We start from the raw sequence: 18,510 nt of genomic DNA, 5'->3' as shown, positions 1-18,510 counted from the left end.
AGCTTTCTTTTATGTGCTTTTCATTGCTTTAATTGTTGAATAATACTTGAAAATTTTTCTTGTTTAAACTCTATTGGTTTTTTTATTTCATTCTTTTGGTCTTTGGTTATTGCTTGTCTCTTTATTTCCTTATTTGTGAGTTGCCATATAGGGAATTGGAAAGGAGGATTGGTGTCATCCCTTGAAGAATTTGAGTCAAGAAGCAAGGGGTCAACCACCTTAAGAGCTATTGGACTAAGAAGCACTCCAAATTGAGTGAAACACCAAAGAGAGAATAGCCACCAAAATTGAGGACTATTTTTTTGAAATTTTGTAATTGACAATTTGCTTTGCTTTCAAATTTTGTAACAAAAAGGCCTTTCATTGGAAGTAAGTTGGGAGCCTCCAATAGGTCACCCTACTTCCATTTATGTGTAATAATTTTAAGCAAATTTCCCTTAGGATAGTGAGAGTTTTGTTGGGAACCTTAAATGAGGTCATCCAAACACTCTTAGGATCTGCCTAGTTTACATTTCTTGCACTTTAATTTCTTGGTTACTTTCATAGCTTATCTTCTTTACTAGTCACTCCTAGTTTATCTTGTTATTGCATAATACTTTCTTCTTGCTTATCATGCTTATCTTGAGTTCTTTTGAACCCTAGCTTTTACCTTTTGCAAACCCCCAACAAGAAAGTACCACAACTTAGGAACCAACATGAGTCATCATTCATCTAGTGTTAATGGTGAGGGTACTAGTCATAAGGACCCTCTATCTAGAATATTAGACGAGTTGAGCTCCCTCAAGTTATGGAAAGAAACACTAGAAAGAAAGGAAAAAGGAAAAGAGAGGGTAGAAATAAGTCAAGATGAGAGGGAACAAATAAGGGAAGAAGAAAGAAGAAAAATACTAAAAGAATTAAAAGGAGAAAAACATGTCTCCTATTGTAGTCATGACTCTTGCAAGAGCCTAAGTGAAGAACTTAGTGACTATTATAGAGGAAGGCATAGGTCTCATCCTAGACCTCACTCCCATAGGAGAGAAAAGGAAAGAAAGCCTCAAGAGGCTAACATTAACCTCACATACTCCCATGGGAAGGACAATGTGGAGGCTTATTTAGATTGGGAAATGAAGGTTGAGCAACTCTTTGCTTGTCATCATACAAGTGAGCAAAGGAAGGTTCCTTTGGCTACCCTTAGCTTCCAAGGGTATGCACTCTATTGGTGGACTTCCCTTGTTAGGGTAAGAAGGATTCATAGGGATCCTCCAATAGAGTATTGGAATGACTTGAAAAGTGCCCTTAGGAAGAAGCACATCCCCTCCTACTATGAAAGGGAGCTTATGGACAAGCTCTAAAGACTTAGACAAGGGAGCATGAGTGTTGAAGAGTATAGGCAACAAATGGAACTACTCCTTTTGAGAGTTGGGCTTGGGGAGGAGGAAAGAACAAGTATTTCTAGGTTCCTTAGTGGGCTTAATATGGAAGTGAGGGACAAGGTTGAGCTCCTTCCATATAGGCACCTAGATGCCATTGATCTTCAAGAAGCAAAGGACTTCATTGATGAAGAAGATCCAAGGCCTACAACCTCCACATGGAGTTAGGTCATTTAGTACCCCCAAATTAACCCAAACCTCAAACACATAAACTAAAGGGTCTAAGATAACTATCTACAAGTTCCTAATGAATTTTAAACTCAATTACATATTCAATCAAAAAATCATCAATCCCTCATTTAATCTCAAATCTCTAAACCCTAATTTCAAGAAAATGAAAAGGAAAAACTCTAAAAGCAATACAAACATCAAAACTCAATCAATTAATTAATACAACCAAGTGTTTTAGACAGTATTCACAACCTGTCCAAGATCAAGAAACATAAGCCTATGGTCATACAATCTACCCATGGCTCATTGTCACTCATACAATTGGAGAAAACTCCACTTGCCCTTACCATAAAAGAAGCAAAAACACGATGAAGGGATGAGATTACTATAGTGAAAAAAATACCACAAGAAGGGGGGTTGAGTTGTGTTTTCACATACTTTGATTCGTTTTTAGAAATAAACAGTATTCTGATAGGACTTTGATAAAACAAAAAAAAATGAGGGTGGTTAGTTTTTAAGAGTGTTTGTCAAAATATTTTTTGGCCATAGTGATTAATAAAAACTAGTAAATATAATACAAATTAAAATCAGTCTAAAGAAAGAGAGGAAGAATATGATGCACCGTGATTTTTATACTAGTTCACCCCAACCTTGCACTACATCTAGCCCTCTCCCTTCAAGATGAGATTTCACTAACACAACCAGTCAGTGTTGGATCAGCAAACCACTGGATTTCAACAACCTGCCAGCAACCCCACTAGACTTCACACCTAGTCACAACTAGACCAACTACACCATTAGTTACAACTACAAAGGGTCTCGATGTTTTGACAGCACAAATACAGATTTCTCCTCACAAAAGGGTTTCCACTCAGGAATTACAATAGCTCACTTCTATCTTAAATCTATATCAGTTTACAGGATTTTACAAAAGTGGGTCATTTCTCTATTGAGAGGGTTGAAGCAACAATGACAAATATCTCATCATGAATTATAACATCCACTTTCTAATGTGCTCTTAGTGTGTGTGGCTTCATATGAAAGGTGAGATGTTTTCAACTTCAGTCTTTTAATGTGCCCTATGTATATGTGGCAGCATATGGAAGAACGGATGATGTCCTTAAGGTGCATTTTAAAGCATTATGAAGTTCAATATTCAGAGTCAAGTTCTTCTTCATTCTAATATGGAAGAACTCAGTTTTATGTGTCTTCTATGTAAGGCCTTGTTGTCTTGTACTTTGCCAAAACTGAGTTCTTTACTCTTGATAGATGTTCTGAGACAATCTTTCTAAGCACCTCATAATGCATGAATATATCTACTTGTTAATAAGTATAACATTGAAACACTTGAGCAGAATGTTATTTAACACACAAAATTCATCATCCTTACAATTTGCATTATTAATGGTTTGTCATGATTAAAATCTGGGATATGGATTCAACAATTACACGCCTCTCTTTTCCTTTATTGGAAAAGATTAATCTTGACTAATGGGTTAAGAGAAAGAAACAAAACACTACACACACAAGGCCCAATCATTAAACTTATTAAAACATGCTTATAAAAACTCTTTATTTCTTGCTCAAATTTAAAACCCATTTTCAACTCCCATAATTAATAACCCAAAAATAATAATTAATTAATTAATTATTAAAAACATTTTCATAATAGTACATATATTTATATAATATTAGGAAAACAAATATCAAGGTCTTAAATTACTAATTGTACTTTTGAGAAGTTTGTAATTATCTTATCATTGTGTTACAAGGGATTGTCCCATGGGGTTTCAATCTATATGAGATATAGGAAGAGGCGTCCCGGGGTTGGGTTGTGTCAAGGGGCTTTTCTTGAGCGTAAAAGAAGTCTATTACTATATCTTCAAATTCACTAGGGTGTGTGATCCCTAAAGACTAGGTCTAGGGTTCATATAAGGGTGTCTCAGGGTTGGATTGTCATTCCTAGTGCCATAATTAACTCTTTGTTTGGAATTTGTTAATTTAGTAGAAAAATATCAAGTGTTGGTTTAAGGGCTGAATGTAGGCTAGGTTGAACTTCTTGAATTGTTGAGATCACTTGATTAACGTGACGGACTTAATAGGTTTTATTATATGAGTGAACATAACTTTTTTATTTAAGTAAGATTTTATAAAAGTCTTAATCTAGCCTTTATAATAGATAAGCTAAGTGGGGCCTTAATAAGCTAGGTAGAAGGCCCCTAACAAATGGCTAACCTATTTCAACTCCTAATAGAATACAGATGGATAACTCAAGAATAATGAGCACAACCAGTTTTTTACCTGTGTGATGAACGAGGTAAATAGATTGTTTATGTAATTTTAGGATGATTTTGTATTAAATAATATAGTTGTATAACTAAAAAAATATTGAAGTTTCTTTATTCAATTATTTGTTTTAACACATAATAAGTTAAACATTGAAAAAATAATCAATTTAATAAAAGTAAGCTAACATGTGTTACTGTTAACAAAACAATTATTAATACAAAGTTTTTGTAAATATATGTAAATTGTTAAAAAAATATATTAATCTTCATTTATTCTTCACATGTCCCAAATTTGTAATTTGTGGTGAATAATATTGACAGTATATAACATAATGTTTAATTAATATATAATTTTATATATAGAAATATTTGAGAAACTATATTTTGAATTGTCACAAAATGAAAACCCTTATTAGCAAAAATGTTCAAGTTTCAATTTTATTATGTTGCATCTCCCTGTCGAATTGAAACAAAAAATTAAGGTTGAAGGTTACACAAATTAAGAAATAAAAAATAAAATGGTAATAAATATCAAATATTATAATAGATTAGATAAGAAATATATGATAAAAAATAATATATAGTAACCTGATTTAGATTTTGAAATACTTCTCTATAAATAATATTTGAAGTAATATTTCAGTTAGCTTCATCTTCATTACATACAAGAATATTCAATCATTCACATGTTGTAACCCATTGAATTTTATTTATTATCATCGCAAAAGAAACAACTATTGAAAATTGTTTAGGCGGAAACTAAAATTCTACGACCAAGTGAAATCCATGTTAATCTTGGGATGAAAATCTTTTTTCCAATGATGTCAAAAATGACTTTTCTTCAAAAAAACATGATTAAATTAATAGATTATTTTAGAATATTTATATTTTGAATAAGAAAATTTCATAATTAAAGTTATTATAAATAAATAAAGTATTCTTTAAAAAATGAAAAATCTATTTTCTACACGATAACATAATTTTTCCATTAATTAAATTTTTTATGTAATAAAAATAAATACGAAAAATAAAAAAAATATATAAAAAAAGATCATTTGTATATATAATATGATAATAATGTAAAAATTCAGAAATCGAATTGTCATTTGATGCGATATTAAATCCATTATGCCATTTAAAAAAACGCGTAATATAATTTTATAGTTACGTCATCCTGTTTTATATTTATTAATTTTAAAAAATCAGTACTAAAATCTTTATATATAAAAAATAACTAATTAAATATGACAGAAATAATGAAATTAAGTAGAGCTAAGAATATTACTCATTCAAAAAGTCACGCACTCAAACTAACTAAATCAAGACCCAAGAAGGTTTTTTCGGAATCTCCAAAAGACAAAGGATGCCAAATACGGAAAAGTCAAAGACAATAAGTAAATATTTTTGTTAAATTCAAAAGATTTCAATCCATTGGTTCCTTTTTAATAACACAACTTATGTAATATTTGTTGTTGAAGCTTGATTTTCACTGTGTTCAAACACAGAAGAGATATCTAAATCATTTTTTTTTTATCTTTTCAAACTTATTTTGCTTCAAGATATTAATTATATATAAATTGCATTAATAATAGGTTTTCAACAGGATTTATTTTTCTTAAATGTTTGTTTCTTGTGTCAGTTAATTTAAATTGTAGCATTAAATTTATTGTTATGGATTAGTAACGTTTGATTAAATAATATTTATGACAATTTAATCATATAATTCATATTCAAATATTTTCATAAATGTTTGGTAAATTTTAATATATTATTATATCATTTTAAAGTGGAAATTATATGATTAGGCAATATTCTAATTTGTATATTTAGTAAATGATTATGCTAATTCGAGAAAAAAAAAATACTTAGGCTAAATGACTTTATTAAAGACTAATACAGATGTCATTTAAAAAAATGATATCATTTAAAATTAGAAAAATTATTTTTTTTCTTATTTTCTAGTATTCATACCTTTAATAAAATTAGAAAAAGAATATCAAATAGAAAAGTGATGTCATTTAAAATTAAAATAAAAATATGAAAAAGATAAAGAGACTTTTTAATTGAAAAATAAAATAAAAAAATAATTATTGTAAACAATCTTTTAAATTTTGTGAATATTCAATATTATGTTAAGTAGACAATGATAATTTTGTAATGATTAAATTTAAGTGTACCATTTAATACTTTTTATATTTATTTATTTTGCTTTCAAATTTTGAAATTTATAGTAAAAAAAATATTTCTATTTAGACTTTAACTTTAGTGAACTACATTTTATTTCTCTTTATCACAAATAAGAAGATAGTCTTATCACAAATAAACAGTAAAATACATTTATATTGTAGAGTCTGGCTGTGTCAGAGTCACATTGAATTGTACCAAATAATTATATCCCTAAGGTTTTGATGTTAACAAAATATAAAATTAACCTTTCATGCTTAAGCTACAGATTATGTTATCTCTATGAGATACAAGTAGAAAAGCATGAACAAAAAGGTTTTGGACGATAGACAAAAGTATTAGTCATTGGATGATACTGCTTTTGCATCCAGCCCTGAGAAGACAAGTGTTTTTGCACGTGGCAAAAGCAATAGAACAATTACTCGATTCACAAGAACTAAAAACAATCACAAGAAAGTAATGTCCACAAGCTCAGTAAGAAACTCGTGTTATAGTACACAAAAGGAAATATTTAAATTGTCTTGTCTTGACATTCTTAATTCCTTTTGTCTTATGTTATTAAAGTTTCTTTCGATCTATACATTGAAAGTCAGCTCTGAGTACTAGGCGACACTGGAAAATTGTACTTCTCTGAAGATATGTTGCAGAAAGCATTTGTGGTCCCCACACTTTCACTGCACAGTAGCAATCTTGTGTCAAATGCCAAAGTTATTAGACAACGGCTAGCTAGAATCTCTCAACGGATCAAAGCTCTAAAGTCTATATAAATCCTGAAGATGTTCGTGTTAGGTTGTAAAAAAATAAGAGAATATTTTGAGACAAAACGAACAAGTGTTAAAACGTTGTCCATCCACTGGGCAAAGGAAACTTGAGAAAATTGAGTGAATCTTAGCTTTGCTAAGTTAGCGAGTTTCATTGTATTCCAGCTGTTGGATCAAATGGCCTCGGAATAATTAAGAAAGGGGGTTGAATTAATTATTAATGAAGCTTTACTAATTAAAACTTATCCTTCTTAATGTTACTAAATTCAATATGTTACTAAATTCAATTAGGCTTTTACTATAATGTTAAGAAAGTAAAGAATAAAAATAGAAACTTAACCAAAAGTAAAAGCGATAATTAAAATGCACAGCAAAAATTAAAGAGTGTAGGGAAGAAGAAGACAAACACAAGAGTTTTATACTGGTTCGGCAACAACCCGTGCCTACATTCAGTCCCCAAGCAACCTGCGGTCCTTGAAATTTCTTTTCAACCTTGTAAAAACCTTTACAAGCAAAGATCCATAAGGAATGTACCATCCCTTGTTCTCTTTGAACAACCAAGTGGATGTACCCTCCACTTGAACTGATCCACAAGGGATGTACCCTCTCTTGTTCTCAGTTACAACAACTCAAGTAGATGTACCCTCTACTTGTACCACAAAGGATGTATCCTCCAATGTGTTAAGACAAAGTTCTCAGGCGGTTAGTCCTTTGAAACTTTGTGAAGGGGAAACAAAAGATATCTCAGGCGGTTAGTCCTTTGAAATCTTTTGTTTAAGGGAAAGGGAAGAATCAAAAGAATCCTCAGATTGTCGTTTTGAATTCTTTGAAAAGGGAGAAGGGAGACACAAAAGAATTCAGGCGGTTAGTCCTTCGTTCTTTTGGAAAAGGGAGAAGAGAGACACAAAAAGAATTCAGGCGGTTAGTCCTTGGTGAATTCTTTTTGGCAAAGGGAGAAGAGAATGAAAAAGATGAATAGCACACTTTTGTTTTCTGTGAAAGAACAAAGTTTGGAAACCAGAAAACTCAGAAAGCTTTTGGCAAAGGAAGAAGAAGAAGAAGTTCAAGAAGATGTTCAAAGAGATTCAAAGGTTGTAAAAGAATATATGAAAAAGTTATTGAAATGCAAGTTAAGGTCTTGCTTTTATAGACTCTTCGCATCTGGTCAAGAAAAACCATTGGAAGAGTTATGACCTTGAGAAAAACTTGAAAACCATTGGAAGAGTTACATCTCATGATTTTTATTCAGAACTTGTCACTAGTAATCGATTACCAAAACCATGTAATCGATTACACAAAGCATTTTATGAAAAGATGTTACTCTTCACAATTGAATTTGAATTTCAATGTTCAGATACACTGGTAATCGATTACCAATATACTATAATCGATTACACCTTTTAAAAAACAATTGGAACGTTGCAAATTCAGTTAAAAGCTTTTGAAATCAAACTTTGTCATTGGTAATCGATTACAGGAAACTGGTAATCGATTACCAGAGAGTAAAAACTCTGGTAACTTGGAAAATTTTGAGAAAAACTCTTTTGAAAAACAAAACTGTGCTATGTTTGTTTTTGAAAGATCTTTTCAATACTTCCCTTGTGAAGTCTTCTTGATTTCTTCTCATGAATCTTGAATTCATCTTTTCTTGAATCTTGAAATCAAACTTCTCTTGAATCTTGAATCTTCTTGATTTCTTTTCATGAAACTTGAAATTAATCTTGATCTTGAACTTGTTGAATCAATCTTGAAATCATTCTCTTGAGTTTTTTGTCATCATCTTTGTCATCATCAAAACTATTTGAATCAACTTGATTCATCATCATCAAGCTTGCTTCTACACCAGCTTATTATGAAAACACTCATTGAGTGATTAAAATACATTTTCTATCAAACATATATTGCTTTGAAACCCAGGAGTGACTTAGTAACAAAGAATATTTGGGTCTTAAGGGGAGATTAAGTGTAACCTAGAGAGTACTCATTGTAACCAGAAGTGACATAGAGAATATTTGGTTGTAATAAAAAAATTGAATAGCAAAACCCTTCAAGGTTTGAAGGAGAATTGGACGTAACCCAAAAGTTGGGGTGAACCAGTCTAAAACCTTTGTGTTCAAATCCCTTGAACGAAATCTCTGATCCATTAATATTTGTTTGAAAAAAAGATTTTATAGTTTTCGAAAAGCAATTTTATCCATCACATTATTCAACTCCCCTTCTAAAGTGTGCTAGCTACTTTGAATATGACTATGACATTCATAAGCAAATAAATTTTATTAATCATGAAAACAAATTATTCAAATAAAGTAAATTTTCCCTTTTATTTTGGATAATAATCTGTCATTTTAATAATTTGAACTTAAAGATCTTAAAGATTATTAATGAACCAAAATTGCAACTTATCTCAATTCCTCGATTTTTAGTGTTGGTTTAACAATCATATCTTCTTCCAACTTCATGATGAACATCAATTTCCTCTTGATTAGTAGGGAGAAAGTTTACAACAAATCATGAAGGAATGTACTACAAATTTTAAAAAGTTTGAATAGCATTAGCATATTTTCTACCCTAGACCATAAAAAGAAATAAGAAATTAAAAAGTAATATTTTTTTATAATGGTTGATAAAAGTGTTTGGTAAGTTCAACATACTCCTTTAACAATAAAATAAATTATCAGTTAGAATAGGCATGAAAAATATCATAACATCATAACATGATTCAAGTAATAAAAAATTTAAAAAAATTATATTTCTTACACACAAAATACTCACAAATTTAGGAGACACATATAACTAAAATTTAATTGTATTCTTTATATTTTATAATTGACTAGATAAGAAAACATAATCACAAATTATTCAATGAATTGTTTCTCTATTCACAGAGAGAAATGACGATGTATGAAAAGATATTCATTAGCATTAACTGTGTATTCATTAACATTTGAACATAAAACGTATAATTGAGCATTAATTATAGGTTTCTCAATTTTTGATTGAAACAAGAATTGCTTTATATTACAAAGGTTAAATATTAATAATCAATTTTTCTTAAAACTCATTCAATGCAGTTTTTTTCATTCAATTTTTTTACACTAGAAGATTATTTTTGTCTTGCTAAATAAAATAATATTGTAAGTTAAGGATAGAAAATAAAAGTTCAAAAACTGATTTTGTTTTGTTGCGCTAAATGAGGAAAGATAAAAAAAAATGTACGCATTATTTGTAATATAACAAAAAAGGAAAATATAAAAACACATGAAATAGTTGAACCATGATCAAAACATAAAATTACATAATAGTAAAATAGGAAAGCAAAAAAAAAAGCATAGAAATGATACCTATGTAAAAAAGAACTGAAGAAATAATAAAGACATATAGATGTTTGATTCTCAATCTTCATTCTCCTTCTTGGCCAAATTTATTGGATGGTGTATTGCTAGCTATAGGAGCTTTTTCTGCAAAAGTATCATTGTTGCAAGTTAAATAAACATATTGAATGACATTCTTTTTCTCTCAAACCAAAATATACCAAAATAAGGGGACAAATGTTAAACCAAAAAAATAAACTCTTTCATAACATTTTTTGAAGTAGCTATTATTTTGCTTAGTAGGCGTCATTGCTTCTTGAGTTTGATCACTGTTGATAGTATCTATTATTTTTGTTATCATTGTTTGAATTATTAAAATGTGTGAAAAAAAGACAATAGAAATAGTATACAATATTTAAGAAAGAAACAAATTTTTACTTGTTGCTTGGTATCTATAATGTTCATGAAGTAGCTCAACAAATTCATATCGTTTAACCGAATTAATAGCATGGTACGTAAATTTCTAAAAACTGTTGATATGCATAACCGTCCTTTGATGATTATTAATTACCACAATTTATGAGATTTTAAAAATGGCTTTTCCCTTAATCTGCTCAACCGTTTTCCCTTCCTTCTAAATATTTGTTACTCACTTTTCATTCTCTCATCGAATTGAAATAAATTTTTTTTAAAATCAATATTTTTATATTCCCACAATTTATAACGTTCAAACATACATTTTAAAAAAATATATTAATTTTTAATTATATTGAATCAAATCAATGGTCAGTGTCAAATTTAAGTTTGATCTAACGGTCAAGAAATGTTCAAGCCCCCTATATATTTTTTCTTCTTAGTTTCAACAACAATAATAATTATTATTTATTAATGTCTATACTTAATTATTAATTTTAAACAAAAAATATTTGATAAAAGATATGTTATCATGAATTACTATTTATATACATAGTAATTTATTTTTTGAAGTAAAAGAAATATTTTTTTATACAGAAAAAAGAAATAATTTGTTTCTTAATTTATATACTAAATAATTATTTAAAATAATTTATTATAACTAATTTAGTTAACACTAAGTATATAGACGGTTGTTGTGAAATTAAAATTTTATTGTGACAGTTAAAAAATGTTAAATTAAATGTTATAAAATTGAATAAGATCAATAATTATTGTTAAAATAAAGTTTTGATCTGACTGCTCTTAAAATTTTAAGTGAGGATTGGAATATTTTTTAAAAGGAATATGTGCCCACAAAGCCACAAAATTTCAAAAAATATCCATAACAGTTGCAAAATTTATTTTCAATGATACGCTCACCTACTTTATTGTATATAAAGATAAAGATAAAGATTTTTGAATGGCCTTTCAAGACCTTGCGCTAGAATCTCCTACTAAATGAAAAAGAAAAAAAAATGCTTCAATTTTATTAATGCTTCGTTGTAGCTAATTGGGCTCAAAGTAAACTTTTGACTGTTCATTGTTCTATTTTTCTAATAATTGATCATCTAAAAGTCACCTAATTCTATCTCGTTAACGTTACTGCTGCTTTGAAGTGGCTTCCTCTACAAGATTACCCACCATTACTTTATCAGCAAAAAAGTGGCTCTAAATCTCGCAATTATCTGGTTAATAATTCCCCTGTCTAAGCTTTTTCTCACGACTTGAGAGATTTGATAAATCAAAGGGGCACCAAATCAGATGCAAATTCATGAACTCGCAACACTTTTGACCCTAGTGGAATCTAGTCCAACTGAATCCTACTTTTTCCTCTTTCTCAAAAGGTGTGCAAATTGTGCAGCCCTAGGCCACACGGTCACTTATTATTATGGCCGTCTATTGCAACGTTTCTCTTTGGGAATTTCCATGAAATTCTCTTCTTTTCCTTTTCATCTGTATTCTTGTTACACTTCTTCCCCCTAAGTTATCATGATCGTAACTGGTTTTGGGGTGCCTGGCGTGCCTCTATTTTCTTTGATTCAAATGATCAACTCATGGCATATTCACTTTTGATCACATCAGGGGAAAAATATTAAGAGGGAATTAACATGAAGTGAAAAGTAATTCTCTTTTCACAGACAAAAAAAGTAGGTAAGGCTAGAAATTTAGGTAAAAAGTAAGTAGACTGGTAGTGTTGTTCAATGAGCCAAGATCCAGTAACAGCCAGTCCATGTGATCGATCATTAAGTTGTTCTACCGAAATTTTGCTGCAGAATTTTAATCATGATCTTTTATATGATTATATTTTAAAAATATGCGTGTTTATTAAAATTGTTTGCATAAATATTTGCGGCAATTTAATGACCTTGTATTAAAAAAAAAAAAAGAATTTTCTCTGTTCCATGCATGTACTGCATTCTCAAGTTTGGCATGAAGTTCTGAAGCTTTACGTGACTTCCTCGCTTTGTAGGAGTTATATATATATATATATATATATATATATATATATATGTGTGTGTGTGTGTGTGTGTGTGTGGAGTGTTAGAAAGTGATTCAAATAATATTTTACAAAAACTGAATGTTATAATTAGAGAGTTATTAGTGTTGTATAACTCCCATTAATCAGAAATCATAAACAGAATTTTTCTACATCTTAGTATCAAGAGCAGGTTTTCGATTAAGGGGAAGAAGAAATGGGATCAACTAGTATGAATTTTTCTGTGAATCTTCCCATTCTCAATGACAAGAATTGGGATTGATTGCGTGTACAAATGAAGGAAATTATGGGTTTACACAGAAAATAAGAAGAAGTAAAGCTACAGTCTTGATTCATCAGTGTGTAGATGATGCACACTTTGAGAAGATTGCAGGTGCTGCAACTTCACAAGAAGCATGGAAGATCTTGGAGAAATGTAATGAGGGTGCAGAGCAATTGAAGAAGGTGAAACTGCAAACGATGAGGCGTCAATATGAATTGATGCAAATGGAGAACAATGAGAAGATAGGTGATTTCTTCAATAGAATCATCACTCACATAAATGTTATGAAGAACTGTGGTGAGAAGATTTCAAACCAAACAATTGTAGAAAAGATCCTGAGAACTCTTAATCCCTAGTTCGACCACATTGTCGTTGCCATTGAAGAATCCAAGAAACTTAAAGAAATAATAGTAGAAGAACTTCAAGGTTCTCTTGAAGCACATGAACAGAGACTCATTGAAAGAGAAATAGAGAAGCTAGGAGATCATCAGGCATTGCAGGCTTATACATCAAAGAAAGTAGGCAATAACTCCAAAGGTAATTTTAGAGGTCGTGGATGTGGGAAAAATTTCAGAAGTAGTTTTAAAAGAAACACACAAAATCAAGAACAAGGAAAGAATGATGAAGATCAGTCAGAAAGCTCTAACATAAAAGGGAATTTCAGTATCTGGAGAGAAAAAAAAAAAGAAAAAGGTAGTTGACAGGAAAAGAATTAAATGTTTCAATTGCAATCGGATTGGACATTTTTCAATAGAGTGTGTAGCCGCACCAAGTAGCACAAATCACAGGGGGAATCAGTCACACAGTGATTATCAAGCACATATGGCCAAAGAAGAGAATGAAGCAAAATTTGAAGAACAACCCTTGATACTGATGATGATTACCGATTCAGAATCTCATAATAATGAAATCTGGTACATAGATTTTGGATGTTGATCAAACCATAAGACTGGACATAGGGATTGACTTGTCAATTTTGATGCAATGAAGAAGAGTAAAGTAAGGTTTGCAAACAACAGAGTCATATAGGCTGAAGGAGCGAGGAATGTGGTTGTTAGAAGACTAAATGGAAGACAAGCAATGATCACAGATGTACTCTATGTTCCTGGGATGAAGAATAACCTGATAAGTATGGGTCAACTCCTAGAGAAGGGATTTTCAATGAAAATGAGTAATAGATCTCTGGAAGTCTATGATACAACAAAGAAAATGATTATGAAAGCCCCATTGGCTAGAAATAGAACATTTAAGGTAAATCTGAATACTATTGAACCTCAATGCCTCTCTGCTATTACATTGTCTGATGACTCATGGTTATGGCATTTAAGGCTAGGCCACTTGAATTTTAAATATTTAAGCCTATTAAGATAAAACAACATGGTAAGTGGTCTTTCCTCAATTGTGATTCCAAAGAAAGTGTGTGACAATTGTCTAATCAGCAAGCAACCCAGAACATGGTAAGGTGTATGCTTAAATAGAAAAATCTCCCTCACAGCTTCTGGGGAGAAGTAGCCATGACTGCTGCCCATGTCCTCAATAGATGTCCCACCAAGAGGTTGAACTCAATGGTTCCAAAAGAAGCATGGTCTGGCAGTAAACCTTTAGTCAAACACTTCAAAATCTTTGGTTCATTGTGTTACAGACATGCTGCAGACCAAAAGAGAAAGACGCTTAATGATAAAAGTGAACCAATGATCTTTGTAGGCTATAACTCTACAGGCACATACAAGCTGTACAATCCCAAGACTAAAGAAGTTCTCTTCAGCAGAGATGTCTATTTTGATGAATCGAAATCATGGAGTGAACCACAGGCCATAACTGAAACAATTCCAAGATTGCAGCTTGATTGGGAAGAAATTGACTCAAGAAAAGAAGCCACACAGGGTACATTGAATACTGAGCAATAGATTGTAAACAATAGACCTAGAAGAAACAAAAATTTCCCCTTTAAGACTCCCAGATTATCAACTCTATCCTGATAATGCCATCTCTGATGATGGTGACTTGGTTCAGCACCTTGCACTCATGGCCGATGCAGAACCTATTGATCTTGATGAAGCCATTGCAAGTGAGGTATGGAGATTAGCCATAGAAGAAGAATTAAGGAGTATTGAGAAGAACCAAACCTGGGAAATGGCAGAATTACCTCAGAACAAAACTCTTATTGGTGTCAAGTGGATTTTTAAGGTTAAACTCAAACTAGATGGAACAATTGCAAAATATAAGGCCAGATTGGTATCCAAGGGCTTCATGCAGAAGGAAGGAATAGATTACACAGAGGTTTTTGCCCCTGTAGCCAAACTTGAGATTGTGAGGTTAGTTGTTGCCTTGGCTAGTTGAAAAAATTGGAAGTTATGGTAGCTGGATGTGAAGTCAACATTCCTCAATGGACCACTTGATGAAGATGTGTTTATTTTGCAACCTCCTGGTTTTATATGCAAGGGGAATGAACACAAAATTTCGAAGCTAAGGAAGGCATTATATGGATGAAAACAGGCACCTAAGGTTGGAACAGGAGAATTGACACTTTTCTTCACAATATTGGCTTTCAGAAATGTACTGTTGAACATGGAGTTTTCATAAAAATTGTGAAACACACTGAAATACTCATCATTTGTCTGTATATGGATGATCTATTACTTACTAGGAGTAGCTCAACTGGGATTGACTCACTAAAACAGAATTTGAAGAAGGAATTTGAAATGACAGACCTGGGAACATTATTATACTTTCTAGGAATGGAGTTTGCATACACTGAACAAGGAATTTTCATGCACCAAAAGAAGTATATTTCAGATGTTTTGAAGAGGTTTAACATGTGGAATTGTAACTCAACAGAAACTCCAGCAGAGGTGAATTTGAAGCTTGCAAAAGGTGAGAATGAAGCCTCAGTTGATGGAACCTTGTTCAGATAGATTGTTGGTAGTCTAAGATTCATCTGCCACAGCAGACCAGAGATCACATTCAATGTTGGACTTGTGAGCAGATTTATGGGTGACCCTAGGCAATCACACTTCCTAGCTACTAAAAGGATCATGAGGTATCTAAAGGGGACATTGGGATATGGAATCATTTTCCCTCATCAAACCAAAAAGGATGATAATCTACATCTTGTAGCCTATTCAGACTCAAATTGGTGTGGAGATTTGGTTGATAGGAAAAGCACTACGGGACAAGTATTTCTATTGTCTGGCTCTCCCATATCCTGGAACTCAAAGAAGCAATCAATGGTGGCATTATCAACCTGTGAGGCAAAATATATTGCAGCTTGTTCAGCTGCTTGCCAAGCACTTTGGCTTTCATCCCTGATTAATGAATTGAAAGTATCTTCGGATGAAGCCGTTGAACTAATTGTAGACAGCAAATCAGCTATAGATTTGGCCAAGAATCCAGTAGCTCATGGAAGAAGCAAGCATATAGACACTAAATTTCATTTCCTCAGAGATCGAGTAAGTAAAGACAGAATTAAACTAAGGCATTGCAAGTCAGAAGTTCAATTGGCTGGTATAATGACTAAGTCATTGAAGGTTGAAAGATTTAAAGTGTTTAGAAAGCTACTGAATGTAGTTTGCATGTAAAGCTTTTGAATCAAAGGGGGGTGTTAGAAAGTGATTCAACTAGTCAAGGAGTTGAATGCGGAGTACGGTTATAACAACTTGTATTTTTATATTTTACAAAAATTGAATGTTATAAATAGAGAGTTATAACTCCCATTAATCAGAAATCAGAAACAAAATTTTTCTACATCTTTCTCTGTTGCACTCTTCTTTTCTCCAACATGGAGGAGTTATATGTGTGTGTGAGAGAGGGACATTGAAACTTGATGAACCAAAAATGAAATTTTTTCTTCTTATAAAAAGCCTCAAAAAAGAAATGAGATTAGGTATTGTGTGTGTGAGAGAGACATTGAACCTTGAAGAACCAAAAATGAATTTTTTTTTCTTATAGAAAGTCTCAAAAAAGAAGAAATGAGATTGGTATTATTTGTCTTTGTAAAAAAATAAGAAGTGGTATCACCTTAATTGTGGGAGTTGAAGAAACTTGGATTTAGTTCTTATTATTGTCATTATACGTAAAAAAAAATACTTACCATATCTTATATTCTTTACAATAATTATATCATCAAATATGTAGTGTCTAATACGCTTGTCATCTTAAAACGAATCACTATACACCGTATTTGAGGGAGACTTACGGCTTAATTCTATTTTGTATCCCACAAATATAATGTTTCGAATTTTGTCCTAAATTTGTTTTTTTTTCTTTTTGTGAATTTTGCCTCCACATAACAAAAATCGATCGTCATAAATAATGACAAATTGTCACAAGATTATCTTAGTTTGTAGCAATTTAAAGAAAAAACTGGCACAAAAATGTCTTAATTGTGACAATTTTCTTTACATTTTATATGAGTGAAATTAAAATTAAAAAAAAACGGGGGGGGGGGGGGGGGGAGGGGGGATTCGCAACATTGTCAAACTTTGGAAACAAAATGTGATTAAGTATAAATTGAAAATTTTGTATTATTAAGCATACTGCATTTTAAAACATAACTGCAAAATGTAGAAGTGAAAATTAAGAATGAAGATTAAGAGTTTGAATTTTATAGGCAGGCTGAGCAAATGCAATTTAAATTGAATTTAGTATGAAAGACAACATTACAATATTTTCAATTCCGGTGGATCGATGAAGAGAAGAGAAACAGTAAATACATGCAAATGCTAAAATTAAGAATTTCCTTCTTCATGTGCAATCACATGAGATAGAGGAGTGAAGCCAGAAGGCTGAATGGATGGAAAAGTAGTGTTTGCTAGTAATTTAAGGGACGGAAAAAACTGAATCACGATTTGGAAGAGCTGGTAGCTTATGTCAGTTTAATCAATATGTATGTAATATATAATATTATTAAAAGTAAAATAGTCTTAAAAAAGTGAAGATTAAAAAATAATTAGTGCAAATTATATCCTATTTATCTATTGTTATAGACTATAGATTATTAACTACTTAAATCCTTTATTGTTAGAAGGGATAAAAATGGAGTAAATCAAGACATAGATAATAAACCCTAGTCACTTATATCACTGAATAAAAATTCATCATGTGTATGCTTCATCCTCATGCGTTATATGTTTGGAATTCAAAATTGATAGATATTTTATATTAATAATATAATAAAAAAATTGATTGATAGTTCAATTAGAACAACTATTTGGTAGTTGACTTTTGCACTTCATGATATAGTTTCTTATAAATTATAATTAAAATATTATCAATAATTTAATTTACGTTACAGAAAAATGATCTCAGCTCAATAGCATGCAAACGCAATGAGCAAAGTATTCAATAAATATATATGTCCCTAAGTCACGGGGCTCTGTCATAGTAGCTGCTGCAGGGCCCTGATTCTCGTGAAAAGGCACCAATTAAGTAGGGTTTCATCCGTTTGCGTTGTCGTTTTTCAGAAATTCTCATGCAGAGTTCAATAATTTTATATGCATTGTGCGACTTGTCTTTGGTGATTTTCGTAATCGTAAAGGACAGATATTCAAAAATAACCATTGAAAGAAAAGACAGGGTTTTGGTGTCCATTATACTTAAAAAGTAATGGTACTTTAATCAATTTTATTCTGAAAAATTCTCATTCAAATTTTAAAGTTCACTCGTTTATA

This window comes from Glycine soja, chromosome 15, assembly GCF_004193775.1.
Source record: "Glycine soja cultivar W05 chromosome 15, ASM419377v2, whole genome shotgun sequence".
NCBI lineage: Eukaryota > Viridiplantae > Streptophyta > Magnoliopsida > Fabales > Fabaceae > Glycine > Glycine soja.
This window is presented reverse-complemented; position numbering follows the sequence as displayed.